The sequence below is a fragment of the Ziziphus jujuba genome, chromosome 5 (genome assembly GCF_031755915.1).
Source record: "Ziziphus jujuba cultivar Dongzao chromosome 5, ASM3175591v1".
In the NCBI taxonomy this organism is placed as follows: Eukaryota; Viridiplantae; Streptophyta; class Magnoliopsida; order Rosales; family Rhamnaceae; genus Ziziphus; species Ziziphus jujuba.
Window position 1 is genome coordinate 3,304,110 of NC_083383.1, and position 13,964 is coordinate 3,318,073.

General features: G+C 32.9%; 2 pseudogenes; both read right to left on the reverse strand.

Moving 5' to 3' along the window:
* Window positions 1-4,468: 4,468 nt before the first annotated feature.
* On the reverse strand, window positions 4,469-5,483 carry LOC132803860 (putative receptor protein kinase ZmPK1; annotated as a pseudogene).
* Window positions 5,484-10,504: 5,021 nt separating this feature from the next.
* On the reverse strand, window positions 10,505-12,823 carry LOC132803676 (putative receptor protein kinase ZmPK1; annotated as a pseudogene).
* Window positions 12,824-13,964: the final 1,141 nt, after the last annotated feature.

Genomic DNA, 13,964 nt, shown 5'->3' on the forward strand with positions numbered 1-13,964 from the left:
TAAATAAATAAATAAATAAATAAATAAATAAATAAATAAATAAATAAATAAATAAATAAATAAATAAATAAATAAATAAATAAATAAATAAATAAATAAATAAATAAATAAATAAATAAATAAATAAATAAATAAATAAATAAATAAATAAATAAATAAATAAATAAATAAATAAATAAATAAATAAATAAATAAATAAATAAATAAATAAATAAATAAATAAATAAATAAATAAATAAATAAATAAATAAATAAATAAATAAATAAATAAATAAATAAATAAATAAATAAATAAATAAATAAATAAATAAATAAATAAATAAATAAATAAATAAATAAATAAATAAATAAATAAATAAATAAATAAATAAATAAATAAATAAATAAATAAATAAATAAATAAATAAATAAATAAATAAATAAATAAATAAATAAATAAATAAATAAATAAATAAATAAATAAATAAATAAATAAATAAATAAATAAATAAATAAATAAATAAATAAATAAATAAATAAATAAATAAATAAATAAATAAATAAATAAATAAATAAATAAATAAATAAATAAATAAATAAATAAATAAATAAATAAATAAATAAATAAATAAATAAATAAATAAATAAATAAATAAATAAATATTTTTATAAGATTATCGGCTAAGACTTTCATAATCGTGTCAGTAATAAAGAGTGGGACTGATTTAATATCTTATAAACTGGACGCCACTATGATAGGAATTGGCCGATTTAGAAATTTTATTCAGTACTGATATTATTGAGATATATTTTTCATTCATGTGTCTATATATATTGGTAATAACTTATATATATTTTAAACTAGATTAAATTTATCATATTAAATTAATAATATACAAGTTTTTATTTCAAAAAAATAAATTATTAATAACATGTTAAATTTTTATAAAAAATGATTTGTTAAAATTCAAAACTTTAAAATGTGATTTGTTTGGTACAATTTGACACTAAACTTGGAAGGGAAAAATTGAAATTAATACTTCGATAATAAAACAAAAAATAGAGTTTTTACCAAAATAGATACATACATTTATAGCTAGATTAGGAAGAAAAATTTAGATTGAAAAACTTTAGAGACATAATTATAACTGGATTAGGAAGAAAAGTTTAGGTTTTTTTCTCTGATCAAAGTAGAAAATTTGGTCCGAGAAATTTTGGAAAATAATTTTGAATATTTTCAATATAAAACTAGCTATTTAAAGGAATCACTTATACTTTTAAAAAGAAAATATTGTATAAATAAAAAGAGTATAATACATAATCTTGAAAGAGAAAAATTAAGAGGGGCACATTTATCTATTTTATATTTTGAGAGAGGTGCTATTCGTTGTCTAAAACATTTTCTTTTATAAAAATAAATAAAATACATACATATTGAAAAAAAAAAAAAAATTGAGGGGGGCACTTTTACCCCTGATATATAATACATGATTTTCAATGATCATTAAAGTCTAATATGCAATATACTTGTATTTTTATTTTCAAAATCTCTTTTAAGAAAAAGTCGAAGAAAAAATTTATTTTCTTACTTTATATATACCAATATAAATACTTCTGCTCTTCTCTTCTTCTCCCCTCTCTTCGTTTCTGAAGCTTCCTCAGATCAACTTGTTTAATATTTGAGAAAAAAAAAATCTATAAAAATCAAAAGAAATAAGAACAAGAACTTAAGGGGGATCATAGAAAAAACTTTTCTGTATTATTTTTTTATTTTTTTAATTATTTATATTTAGAATTATCGACTAATTAATAATAACAATAAAAAAGTTACTCTTCGATCGGACTAAGTTCTTCAATGGACTCTAATTTCTGGACCTTACGCCTTGCAGCCACCAAACGCAAATATATTTTGCAGCACCACCACTAGTGCTCTCATTTAGGCCTTACATGTTATTTTCTTTTTGAAAATTTAATTTTTTTTAAATGTTTATTTGATTTTTGTCCTTCTTTCCTTTTTTGACATTAACATCTAATATACAGATATTTATATAAAAAACAAATTAATAAGAAAAGAAAAAGAAAACTCATGTATTAGACATGAAGCTTTAGTGAGTATGTAAAAATCATTAAATGATATATCATTATTTTAATTATTGGATTAATGGTTTTAAAATATATAACTAGGTTGAAAAGTTAAGTACAAATAAAATCTAAAAAAAAAAAAAATAGAAAACAGAAGATCCAATTCCTATATTTTAATCATATAACAGTTTAATTAAGCGAGAGTACTTAATTTTGATTTTTTTTTTGTTATTTTTTTTAAAAATAAAATAAAATTCACTTTACTGTTCTCAACTCTGCTACATTATTCACTTCACCATCTAATGTTTTCCGAGCACTTCAATACAATGTTAACGACTGTTAAAGGAAATCTAACGGGGATGGGCGAATGTGCAACTCTTGTACCAACAGCAGGGGCATTTCATGGAAAGAAAAATTGATCCTCACATTCCATGTCCGAGAAGAATAAAGTGCCAAAAAGAATGCTTTGATACCAAAGAAAAGCCCTTTCATTTTTCTTCCCCTGCTAATGTTTTCGGTAACAGAGGATTTTCAAATCCTTAGTTTCTCTTCTCTACATTTTGTTCTTAGCATCGATATTGAAAAAAAGAAGAGAAGATCATTTAGAGCTTTAGGTGTGTGGGTGTCCTTTATCGGTGTGTAAGCATAAAAAAGCCCAACATCTGGTATGCAAATATAGAATTTAATGATTAAATTTGCTTAGTTCGCTAAGTTTATTTGAATGGTTTGGGAATAAATTTTGTATTCTTGAAATCTAATTTCTTTTCTACAATGGGTAAGTTTTGTAATGTATAATTATTTTATTAATAAAGCTAACCTTATTGAGGGTTTATTGGGTCATGGTTTATTCATGTGGTTGGCTTCATGGGAAACCAAATTTCCCAAACTTATTTGAATATGACGAAAATCATCACAATCAACATTATTAGCATCCCATGTCAACCCAAACTCAGTTTTCACAACCTTTATCAGATTCTCCTTCGATGCTGCTAATTTTTAAGACTCTGCTTCTGATTTATAAATATGAACCACCACACTTGCCGCGCAATTTCAAAAATAGATTTAGGATTGTTTAATTATACTTCAAATACTCAAGACCTCACAATGTTCTACTCATGCATGTGAAAGTAGCGAAATTGTTCAAAACCAGTTCAATTGCAGCATATACGACGTAGACAGACACACATACGAACACACTGTTCTTTGCTTCTTAACAGAAACCTCACCCAGCAAAAGAAAAATAATAGCGGCAATGAAAGGTCTTTTCTTTGGCAGCAAAGCATTCCTTTTGGCACTTTACTTGCTTCTCAAACATGAAATATGGGGATCAATTTTTCTTCCCATCAAATGCCCCTGGTTTTGATCACAAGAGGTGCGCATGTAACCATCTCGCTAGGGTTCCTTTAACAGTCATTTGACATTCTAGTGAAGTGCTAGGAAACCGTAAGTTTGGGTGGCAATGTGTTGAAATTTTTAGTTTAGGTGGTAAAATAAAATAGGTGGTAAAATGAAAAAGATAATAAAGTTGAGAGAAATAAAGTGCATATGTCACCCCCACCCAACGCTTCAAGTGACTGGTCGACCTCTGGGATTATCAACAAAATCTTAGATCTTCGGTCGGCCTTTCACTACATCTCCTTTTCTTGGGTTCCACGGAACATCAACAAATTAGTTCATTTAGTGTCTAGGTGGAGTTTTTTGAATTGCCACTTAGGTGGCCCTTCTCTTATGTTATTTTCAGATTCCTTTGCTGAGGTTGTTCTTCAGGACAGCAGCTTGCCTGCTTCTTCCTGATTTGGACTTTCTTGCTGTATTCATGCCTCTTTTTTTGTTAATATAACTTCCCTTTCACCCAAAAAAAAAAAAATTACCTCTTTTTTTAGTTTTTTTAGTTTTTTTGTTCAACATTACAATTGGGGTGAGGGAATTTGTTTGAAACCAAGAAGATTTGGTCTGTATTCTTAATAGTTTTAATAAATATTTTAATGCTTCCAATCACGCATTTTTAAATTTACTTTTTAAAAGAAAAACTTTTTACAGGAAAAAAAAAAAAAAAGGGAACTGTAGCCATTCATTCAACGTATCAAACACATTTAGCCAAGAAACAAAAAGATCAAAAATAAAAAAAATAAAAAAAAAGTTTTTTTTTTGGGGCCAAAACTTAAAACTTAACTAACGGATAACAGAATGCACAATTTTTCAGCCAAATTAAGAATATAATAATAAATACAAGATACCATATACATCATCAACATATTAAAAAGGTAAACAAGTGGCCATTTTTCTTCATCTTTATTTTAAGCAAGTAAACCATCAAGGCGATCTTACACTAATGATCACAAGACTAAAACAAAATATGCTTTCCGCCAAATTATCTTTTGATTAATTGAAGAGAACCTTGGATATGTGGCGTGGCTAATGATCTTCAAGCATCTCAACTACTTGACTCATGGTAGGCCTTGCATCTTTATCATCCTCAATGCATTTAAGAGCTACTTCCACAAGCATTTCCATCTTTCTCCGCTATATTCACCATTCATGGATGGATCTATGATCTTTTCAAGCCACAAGCTAGAAGTTTCCTTAATATTGTCCCTCACCCAACTCACTAATCTTCTATGCTTTGTCTCTCCTCTGCTGTTGACAACTTGAACACTGGCTATTGGGCTTTTCCAGTCAGCATCTCCAACACAACAATCCCATAGCTATAGACGTCCACCTTGAACACTGGCTATTGGGCTTTTCCAGTCAGCATCTCCAACACAACAATCCCATAGCTATAGACGTCCACTTTGGAAGTGATTGGCTGGTTTGAGACCCACTCCAGAGCCAAATAACCTCTAGTTCCTTTAACCCTCGAGATGCTTGGATTGCTGATCTCTCCCCTGCTAAGTAGCTTAGATAGACCAAAATCGGCCACTTTTGGCTAATAATTAGAGTCCAAAAGTATGTTTTGAGGCTTTACATTGCAATGTAAAATCCATTCCAAGCATTCTTCATGCAAGTAGGCAAGGCCTTTAGTAGTTCCTGCAGCAATTTCGAACCTCTTTTTCCAATCAAGCACATCGGAAGACAAATTATGTTTCAAAGAACCAAGCTCCATGTACTCGTACACCAAAAGTTTGTGTTTTCCCTCTGAACAGTAACCCCACATCTTTATCAAGTGCATATGATTTAACCTCCCAATGGTGTTGACCTCTGCTAGAAATTCAGCCTCTCCTTGGTTAACTTCGTCTAGTCTTTTGATTGCTGCAACTCTAGCATCAGACAACATGCCTTTATACACAATTCCTCCGACTCCTCTTCCGATCTCCCTTTTGAAACCTTTGGTCGCTTTCTTAAGCTCAGCAAAGCTAAATCTTTTGAATCTAGCTGTGGCAAGAAGGTAGCCTCGCATATCTTCGGCTTCATTTTGCTGGGTTCTAAACTGTCAGATTTTTGGAACAAAAAACACAGCAAAAACGAAAGAGAAAGAAGCTTAAACTTGTGTGGTCATTACACCCTCATTCATTATGGACATAATATATAACCACAAGTTTTCAGAAACAGTAAACCACCTAATTTTTCACCTACTACTGCGATAATCATATTGCCAAAAGACAAGCCATACTTTGGCTACCTAATACAACAGTATTTTTATCAAAAACTGAAAGCACAGTAACTAATCATTACAAAGCAACTTATGACAGCAACAAAAGTGACATTACACTAACACTCCTCCTTGGCACTTTTGCTGGAAACACTAAGATCATTTTTTAATGTTTCAAACCTGTTGCTTGGCAAAGCTTTCGTCAAAATATCAGCAAGCTGGACCTCAGAACTGCAATGAACCAGCTTCACTTCACCATTTCTTTTAGCTTCTCTCACAGCATGATATTTGACTGGAATATGCTTTGTTCTTCTATGTTGACCTGGATTTTCAGCAATGGAAATTGCAGACTTGTTATCACAGTATATTGTGGTAGCTTCTTCTTGCCTCTCATTTAAATCAACAAGCAACTTCCTTATCCATAAAGCTTGATTTGAAGCAGCTGCAGCAGCAATATATTCAGCTTCAGCTGTGGATTGAGCAACTGAACCCTGTTTTTATGAGTTCCATGAAAAAGGACCTGAACCAAGAGAAAATAAGTACCCTGAAGTACTTTTTAAATCCTCCATGCTTCCAGCCCAATCACTATCAACATAGCCCATCAACTTGCCTTCTTCTTGCTTCAAAAACCAAACACCATAGTCTATGGTGCCTCTAATGTACCTTAGCACTCTTTTAGCAGTAGAATAATGCATATGTGAAGGAGCATGCATAAATCTGGAAAGCAAACTTACAGAAAACATAATGTCAGGTCTAGAAGCACATAAATATAGCAAACTTCTAATAAGGCTTCTAAAGGTTGAAACTTTAATCTTGGCAGCACCATCTTCAAGTTCAAATTTTTGATTGTAAACCATTGAAGTGTCAGCTGGATTACATTTCTCCATGTCAAACTTTTTGAGTAGTTCCACAGTATACTTCTTTTGGGATAAGAAAATGCCATGACTAAATTGATATATCTCCATGCCAAGAAAGTAGTTCATCGCTCCTAAATCTGACATTTCAAACACCTTTTGCATTTCAGATTTAAACTCTAACACACTTTGTGAATCTCCTCTTGTAACAAACAAGTCATCAACATATAGAGAAACAATCAATTTTTCATCATTTGAACCTGACTTCACGTACAAAGTAGGCTCATTCTCACTCCTTTTAAATCCTTTTCCAACAAGGTGTGAGTCAATTCTGCTATACCAAGCTCTGGGAGCTTGTTTCAAGCCATAAAGAGCCTTATGCAATTTATAAACTTTGTCTTCCTTTCCTTGAACAACAAAGCCTTCAAGTTGTTCAACATATACTTCTTCCTCCAGGTAACCATTTAGAAATGCAGATTTCACATCTAAATGGTAAACTTTCCAGCCCTTTTGAGCGGCAAGTGCTAGTAGAAATCTGATTGGTTCATGTCTCATAACTGATGCAAACGTATCTCCATAATCAATACCAGGTTGCTGCACATAACCTTTAACTACCAATCTTGTTTTATGCTTATTTATTGTACCATTAGCATTGACCTTGGTCCTAAAGATCCATTTCACTCCAATGACCTTTTTGCCTTGGGGTTTGTTCACCAATTCCCAAGTTTTGTTTTTGCTTATCATATTGATTTTGGTTTTCATGGCCTCTCTCCATGTCTCAAACTGATTTGCGTCGTTGAAAGTAATTGGATCACACAATGCTAGGTTGCATCTTTCATATTCATAAGTCAAGGGTCTTGTACCTCGAACATCGGACAGAGGTCTTATAGCTCGGACATCGGACGTGAATATTGTATCTCGGACATCGGACAGGGGTCTTGCAGCTCAGACATTGGGCAGGAGTCTTGTATCTCGGACATCGGACAGGAGTCTTGTATCTCAAACATCGGACAGAGGTCTTGTATCTCGGACATCGGATAGGTCTCTTGTATCTCGGAAACTTTTCTTGGATACATCAGTGAAGGGTCTTGTACCTCGGATGCTTATCTCGGATGCATCAGTCAGAGGTCTTGTACCTCGGATGCTTTTCTCGGATGTATCAGTCAGAGGTCTTGTACCTCGGATGCTTTTCTTATATACATCAGTCAAGGATCTTGTACCTCGGATTCCAACAGCATCTTCATCATTTGAATCATTCTCATCCTGAATCTCGTCATGTTCTTGGATAAAATTATTTTCTGAGACTTGAACTTCACTCTTTTTCCAATTCCAAATAGCAGCTTCATCAACTTTAACATTCCTACTAACAATTAGCTTGTTAGTTTTCAAATGATATACTCTGTACCCTTTTATGTTGCTGCTATAACCAATAAAAATTCCCATATCAGCTTTTTGATCCAACTTGTCTCTTTTAATTTTGGTAACATATGTATAACAAATGCTCCCAAATATCTTCAAATGCTCCACAATAGGCTTGACCCCATACCACACCTCATATGGAGTTTTAAACTCCAATGCTTTAGTTGGTAATCTATTTAGCAAATACACTGAGGTGTTCACTGTTTCAGCCCAAAACTTCTTTGGTAATTGCTTCTCAAACAACAAGCATCTACACATCTCCATAATAGTCCTGTTCTTCCTCTCACTAACCCCATTTTGCTGAGGAGTATAGGGAGAGGTCAGCTGATGTTGAATTCCATCTTCTTTGCATTTCAACTCAAACTTTTGAGCTATATATTCAGTCCCATTATCAGATCGTATCACCTTGATGCTACATTTAGCTTGATTTTCTACCATGGCTTTAAAGCTGGTGAAAATCTCAGCAACTTCAGATTTTTGTTTCAGAAAATACACCCAACACATTCTGGAGAAATCGTCTATGAAAGTGAGAAAATATCTACTACCGTTGATAGAATTCTCACTCATAGGTCCACATACATCACTATGAATTAACTGAAGCTTTTCAGAGGCTCTCCAAGCGCCTTTCGAAGGAAATGGCAGCCTTTGTTGCTTACCAAGCTGACACACTTTACACACTTCCAGGTTTTTGCTAACAGCAGGCATATTTTCCACCAATTTCTTTTCATGCATTAGATTCAAGGAGTCATAGTTAAAATGACCTAGTCTTTTATGCCATAACTTAGATTCATCACTAGTTTTGGCATAAAAAAATATTATTCCCTTCTTGTTCCACTCTACCACAAAGCTTTTATCTTTCATTCTAACATTTAGAATTTCACTTCCATGTTGATCATATATTATGCAAGACTTATTTTGAAAATTCAAAGAATATCCATTTTCAAGCATTTGTCCCACACTTAACAAGCTTTGATTAATTTCAGGTACATATAACACATTTGAAATGAGTTTAGCACCTGTTGAAGTTTCTACAGCCACTTCTTCTTTGCCTTGAACTTGAATAAAATCTTCATTTTCTATTTTCACTTTGGAAACAAAGCTTCTATCCAAGGTCTTAAAAAGATCAGCATCATGAGTCATATGCTGAGTACAGCCACTATCCACCAAACAAGCTTCTTTGCTGCCGTTTTTTACATAACATGTAGCAACAAACAGCTTTTCCTCACTTTGTCGTGCTTCATCAGCAACTTGTACTTGGTGTGCTTGTTGCACTGGTCCTCCTTTGTTTTTGTAAACTTTTTCAATATATCACAGTTGTTTGCAAACTCTACATTGAACATTTGGCCTAAACCAACAATATTTTTCAGGATGGTTGTCCTTTTTGTAATAAAAGCACTTCGTAAACTTCTTTCTTTCACCTTCTCTGCTTGTACCAGCACCATGTTTTCCTTTGACATTACTTCTTCCACCTTGCTGCTTCCTTTAATTGTTGTTTACTGGAGTCTTACCTTTTTGTAATGCTAAAAAAGCACTTTATGAGGTTTCTTCTTGTCTTATAGATCTTTTTTGTTCAGTTGCTTGTAAAGCATTAAGAAACTCTGACAAAGAAATATGATTCAGGTTTCTTGACTCCTCCAAGGATGATATCTTTGCTTCGAACTTTTCTGGTAAGCTGATCAGCACTTTCTCCACCACTCTTCTATCTCCTAGCTCCTCTCCAAGAATTCTGATATGGTTTACTACCTTCATAAGTATGTCAATAAAGTCTTTTACCAACTCAGAATCCTTCATTCTTAAAGTTTCGAACTCCCTCCTTAAGTTCAAAACCTGCATTTGTCTTGTTCTTGCACTTCCCTAGAACTCTTCTTTTAGCTTGTCCCAGACCTCTTTAGCCGTAGTGCAAGCCATAATTCTTGTGAACATCACTTCTGAAACACCAACATGTAAGGCAGATAAAGCCTTAAACTTTTTAGCAACCTCTTCACTATGTTGCTTTATTTGAGCGATAGTGGGATTCTTGTCAAAGGGGGAGGATTTCTTTCGATCTCTACTACTTCCCACAAGTTAAAAGCTTAAAGGTAAGCTTTCATTTTTATAGACCACATGGCATAATTTTCTCCAGAAAATATAAAAGGTGATGGAGCAGAAAAATGAGTTGAAGCCATTTAGAAAGGAAGGAAAGGTAGAAGGAAGGTTTATTGTATTTTTGCTATTTCACTCACAGCCCCTCTAAGATCATTAGATCTCTGATACCATTCGATGGATTTTTGGAACAAAAAACACAGCAAAAATGAAAAAGAAACAAGCTTAAACTGGTGTGGTCACTGCACCCTCGTTCATTATGGACATAATATATAATCACAAGTTTTCAGAAACAGTAAACCACCTAATTTTCACCTACTACTGCGGTAATCATATTGTCAAAAGACAAGCCATACTTTGGCTACCTAATACAACAGTGTTTTTATCAAAAATTGAAAGCACAGTAACTAATCATTACAAAGCAACTTATGACAGCAACAAAAGTGACATTACACTAACATAAACAATACGCACCATACTACAAGAAAACAACAATTTATTATCCTCCCAATCCAAAGACAATCCGCAACATGAAAGTCGCCCATTGATCCTCACGCTTTCTGTTATAAGTCCAGTCCAACAACACTTCATTATTAGGATCTGATTGATTGGCGCAATTTAAAGGAAAATCAACATAGGGTTTCACCTCAGGAATGTTGTAGTCTATGGGAAACCTCAAGTATATGTCTCCAGAAATATTAGGGGTTTGGAAACCATTAAGTAGTAACGTCTTGGGAAAACATTTATACCCTTTATCAAAAGAAAATTTGTATTGAAACCCTTTGCAGTTGCACAACTTTAAGCATAAATCTACGCACTCATTGTAAGTTTTGTTTGGGAAGAAGCCATAATCATATCCATAGAAATCTGTACTAGAAACTCTGTGGAATTCAGAGTCACTTCTGCTGCAAGATTCGTATTTGAATGTGGATTGACAGCCAAATGACCAATCAGTATGATTTACTATCTCATAACCTGGAAGGCAAGAGCATTTCCCCTTACCAGAACTGGGAAAATAGCTACACAGACCGTTAGGCCCACAAATGCCATGAATTTGGCATGGTTCTGAAAAGGCTTGCAATGAAACGCTCCATTCATCAGCTGCTTTTTTTCAACTATACAATCGGACATTACCATCATAGCCCACCTTCAATCTTCTCTGCATTAGTGAACCATATTCTGTGGACAAAAACGTTAAATCGAAGAACTAAAATTACCCAAGGAATTTAGAATTGCAACTCTGCTACTGTTGTACGTTGATCTACCGGCTTCCCAACTCACAAGCCAAGGTGATGGCCAATAAACACTTGAAATGTTCTGGTTATCAAAAAGGAGGCTAAGGAGGTTGTTATTGTCAAAATAAAAGGTATAGAAACCAGAAGAGAAGTTGCTCTGGCTTCTTGACGAAACAAGCTTATGGTTCTGGTGAGTGGTTGAAGCGAAAGGCGAGTGTCTGTGGGTGAATTAAAGCTTTGCCACAGAACAACATGCTCTGAATTGGTCAAGACAAGGTTACCAAGGTTGTTAAGGTGTAAGGAAACAGACAAGTATGAAAAAGTGTCCGTGGCCCAAACAGCAATCCTATTAGCGTCAATTAAAACAAGTTTACCAGATTTTAGCAGAGATAGCTTTGAGCGTTTTCCATCGACCGGTACGTCACGGTTCGCCATCCAAACCACCTCGGAAATATTAGGGTCACCTGGGTGGTTGATAAACCATACAGCGAAGTAGTATGCATTGTCGCTGACGGCTTGAAAACCTACAGAGAAAATGCCGTTAGAAGAAACTAAAACATTGACATCTTATTTCTCGACGGAAAAAGAGTGGCCTCCATTTAACAACTCAGAAGCCAAAGAAGATAATAGTGGAGAAGAAATTAAAGCCAAAACCAGAAAAGAAAAGAAAATAAACATGGAAGCAACCATGAGCAAAGAAGGACAGAGTACATAGAATGGGAAAGTGGAAACCAGTCGATAATAAAGATTTAAATATTATTTTAATGGAGCTTCTTAAAAAATAAAAATAGTACTAATATTTGTTAAAGTTTGAGCCCAGGCCCATATGTGTGAATGATTTGGGCTTTGGGTTCTTTTTCGGTTGGTTGAGTTTTGATAAAATAATATTTATTTTAATTAATAAATAAAATAATATTTTGAAAATAGTGGGGAGAGTTTTACGGGGACACAACTCTTTTGGTAAGAGTTTGAAGCTTGCACGTACTTTAAAAAAATATTCTTTTCAGTTTTTTGAAGTTTTACAGAGAAAAAATAGAATTTTGAGAAATACGTGAAAAACAGAGAGAAAACAATGGCAGTGGTAAAGTGAAGGAACGCTGAAAGTTCGAAAATTTTTTTTTTCGGAGGTGCTAGATTTGAAAGCTTTTATAACCGTTGTATCCTAAGAGACGTTCGTCACAAAACTCCTGCACCGATGAACGTAAAACATTTTAAGGACACTGTGGTATCACACAGGTCTAGGTTAGACTTCCAGAAAGCAGATCAATTAAGGAAATACAGATTCTAAATTCTCTGAATATCTATGTAATTTTATTCTACATTATTATGTTGTATCCACATGTATTTACATATATATTCATACATTATTTCCAACAATCTTGAGACATTTTACTGATTTTTATATATGTATATATATGTGGAAATTTTATTTTTATGTTTACTGTGCATTTCTCGTTGAAGGAAAAAAAAAATACAGAAAAAAAGGGGTTCATACCCGTGTACTGTTTATGTTTGGGCATGTATATAATATATATATTTATATTTTTAATCAAAATTGATTTACCCAAATAGATACATGCCATGTTTCTATTTCTTGTATATGTTATTTTATGTCTGTGTGCTTTGGTCTTTGAAGAGGAAGAAAAAAAAAAAACCGTGAGGTTTAAAAATTTTTGGGAAATTATTAAATTTTGTTTTAAAATAAAAATTGTTTCCAAAATTGATTTGCTCATGAATTTCTAAACTTTTTGGTGAATTTTTTGGAATTTTTTGATCGCCAGAACTGTAGATTTTGATCGGAAAATTGAACCGGATCAGAAAAACTCGTTTACCAGTAAAACGAATCGAGAAAACTCGGCTAGAGGTTGAAGACGGGTCGAAATTCAGGTTAAGGAGTCGGAAAAACAGGTTTGGGTAAGAATCTGGATCAGTGGGCCAGAATTTTAAATTCTGTTGGGCCTGGCCCAGTTTCACAGCCTAGCCCGCGGTTAGAACAGGCTACTATTCAAGCCAATACTCAGGCCCGATTCAGACCCAGGCCCAAGTTGAAACGGCCCGATTGCAATTAGGCTCGCCACGTGTCACGACGAGAAATCACCATGTGTCGAGACGAAATATTGACAAATGGTGCACAGTGGCAAGGAGAGTGGCGTCCCATGGCTAAGCCACGTGTCGCACAATTGCGAGTAGGGGTGGGCAAAATCCAATCCAACCCGTTCAATCCGCCCAATCCAATCCATTTTTAACGGTTTGGATTGGATTTTTACATCAATTGGATTGGATTGGGTTCAAAATATTATAAATTGTATGGATTGGATTGGTTATGGATTGGAAATATAAATCCAATCCAATCCAAATAATATATTATATAACTAAAAAATTATATATTTTTTATTTTTTTCATTTTTATATATTAATTTTAGAATATTTTTTTCATTTTTATATATTAGTTTTTAAATTTTTTTTCCATTTTTATATATTGATTTTTAATATATATATATATATATATATATTTTTCTTTTACATCCCCATATCCCAAATCCTAAATCAAATTGTAAGTTGTAACGCTAAACTAAATATTTACCTTTGTTGCTGCCCACCACCAGTCCATCACCATCACCATAATATATATATTTTTTTTACATCCCCATCATATATATATCTACATATATTGTATACAATTGTTACTTATATATATATATATATATATATAAATGTTTAAAT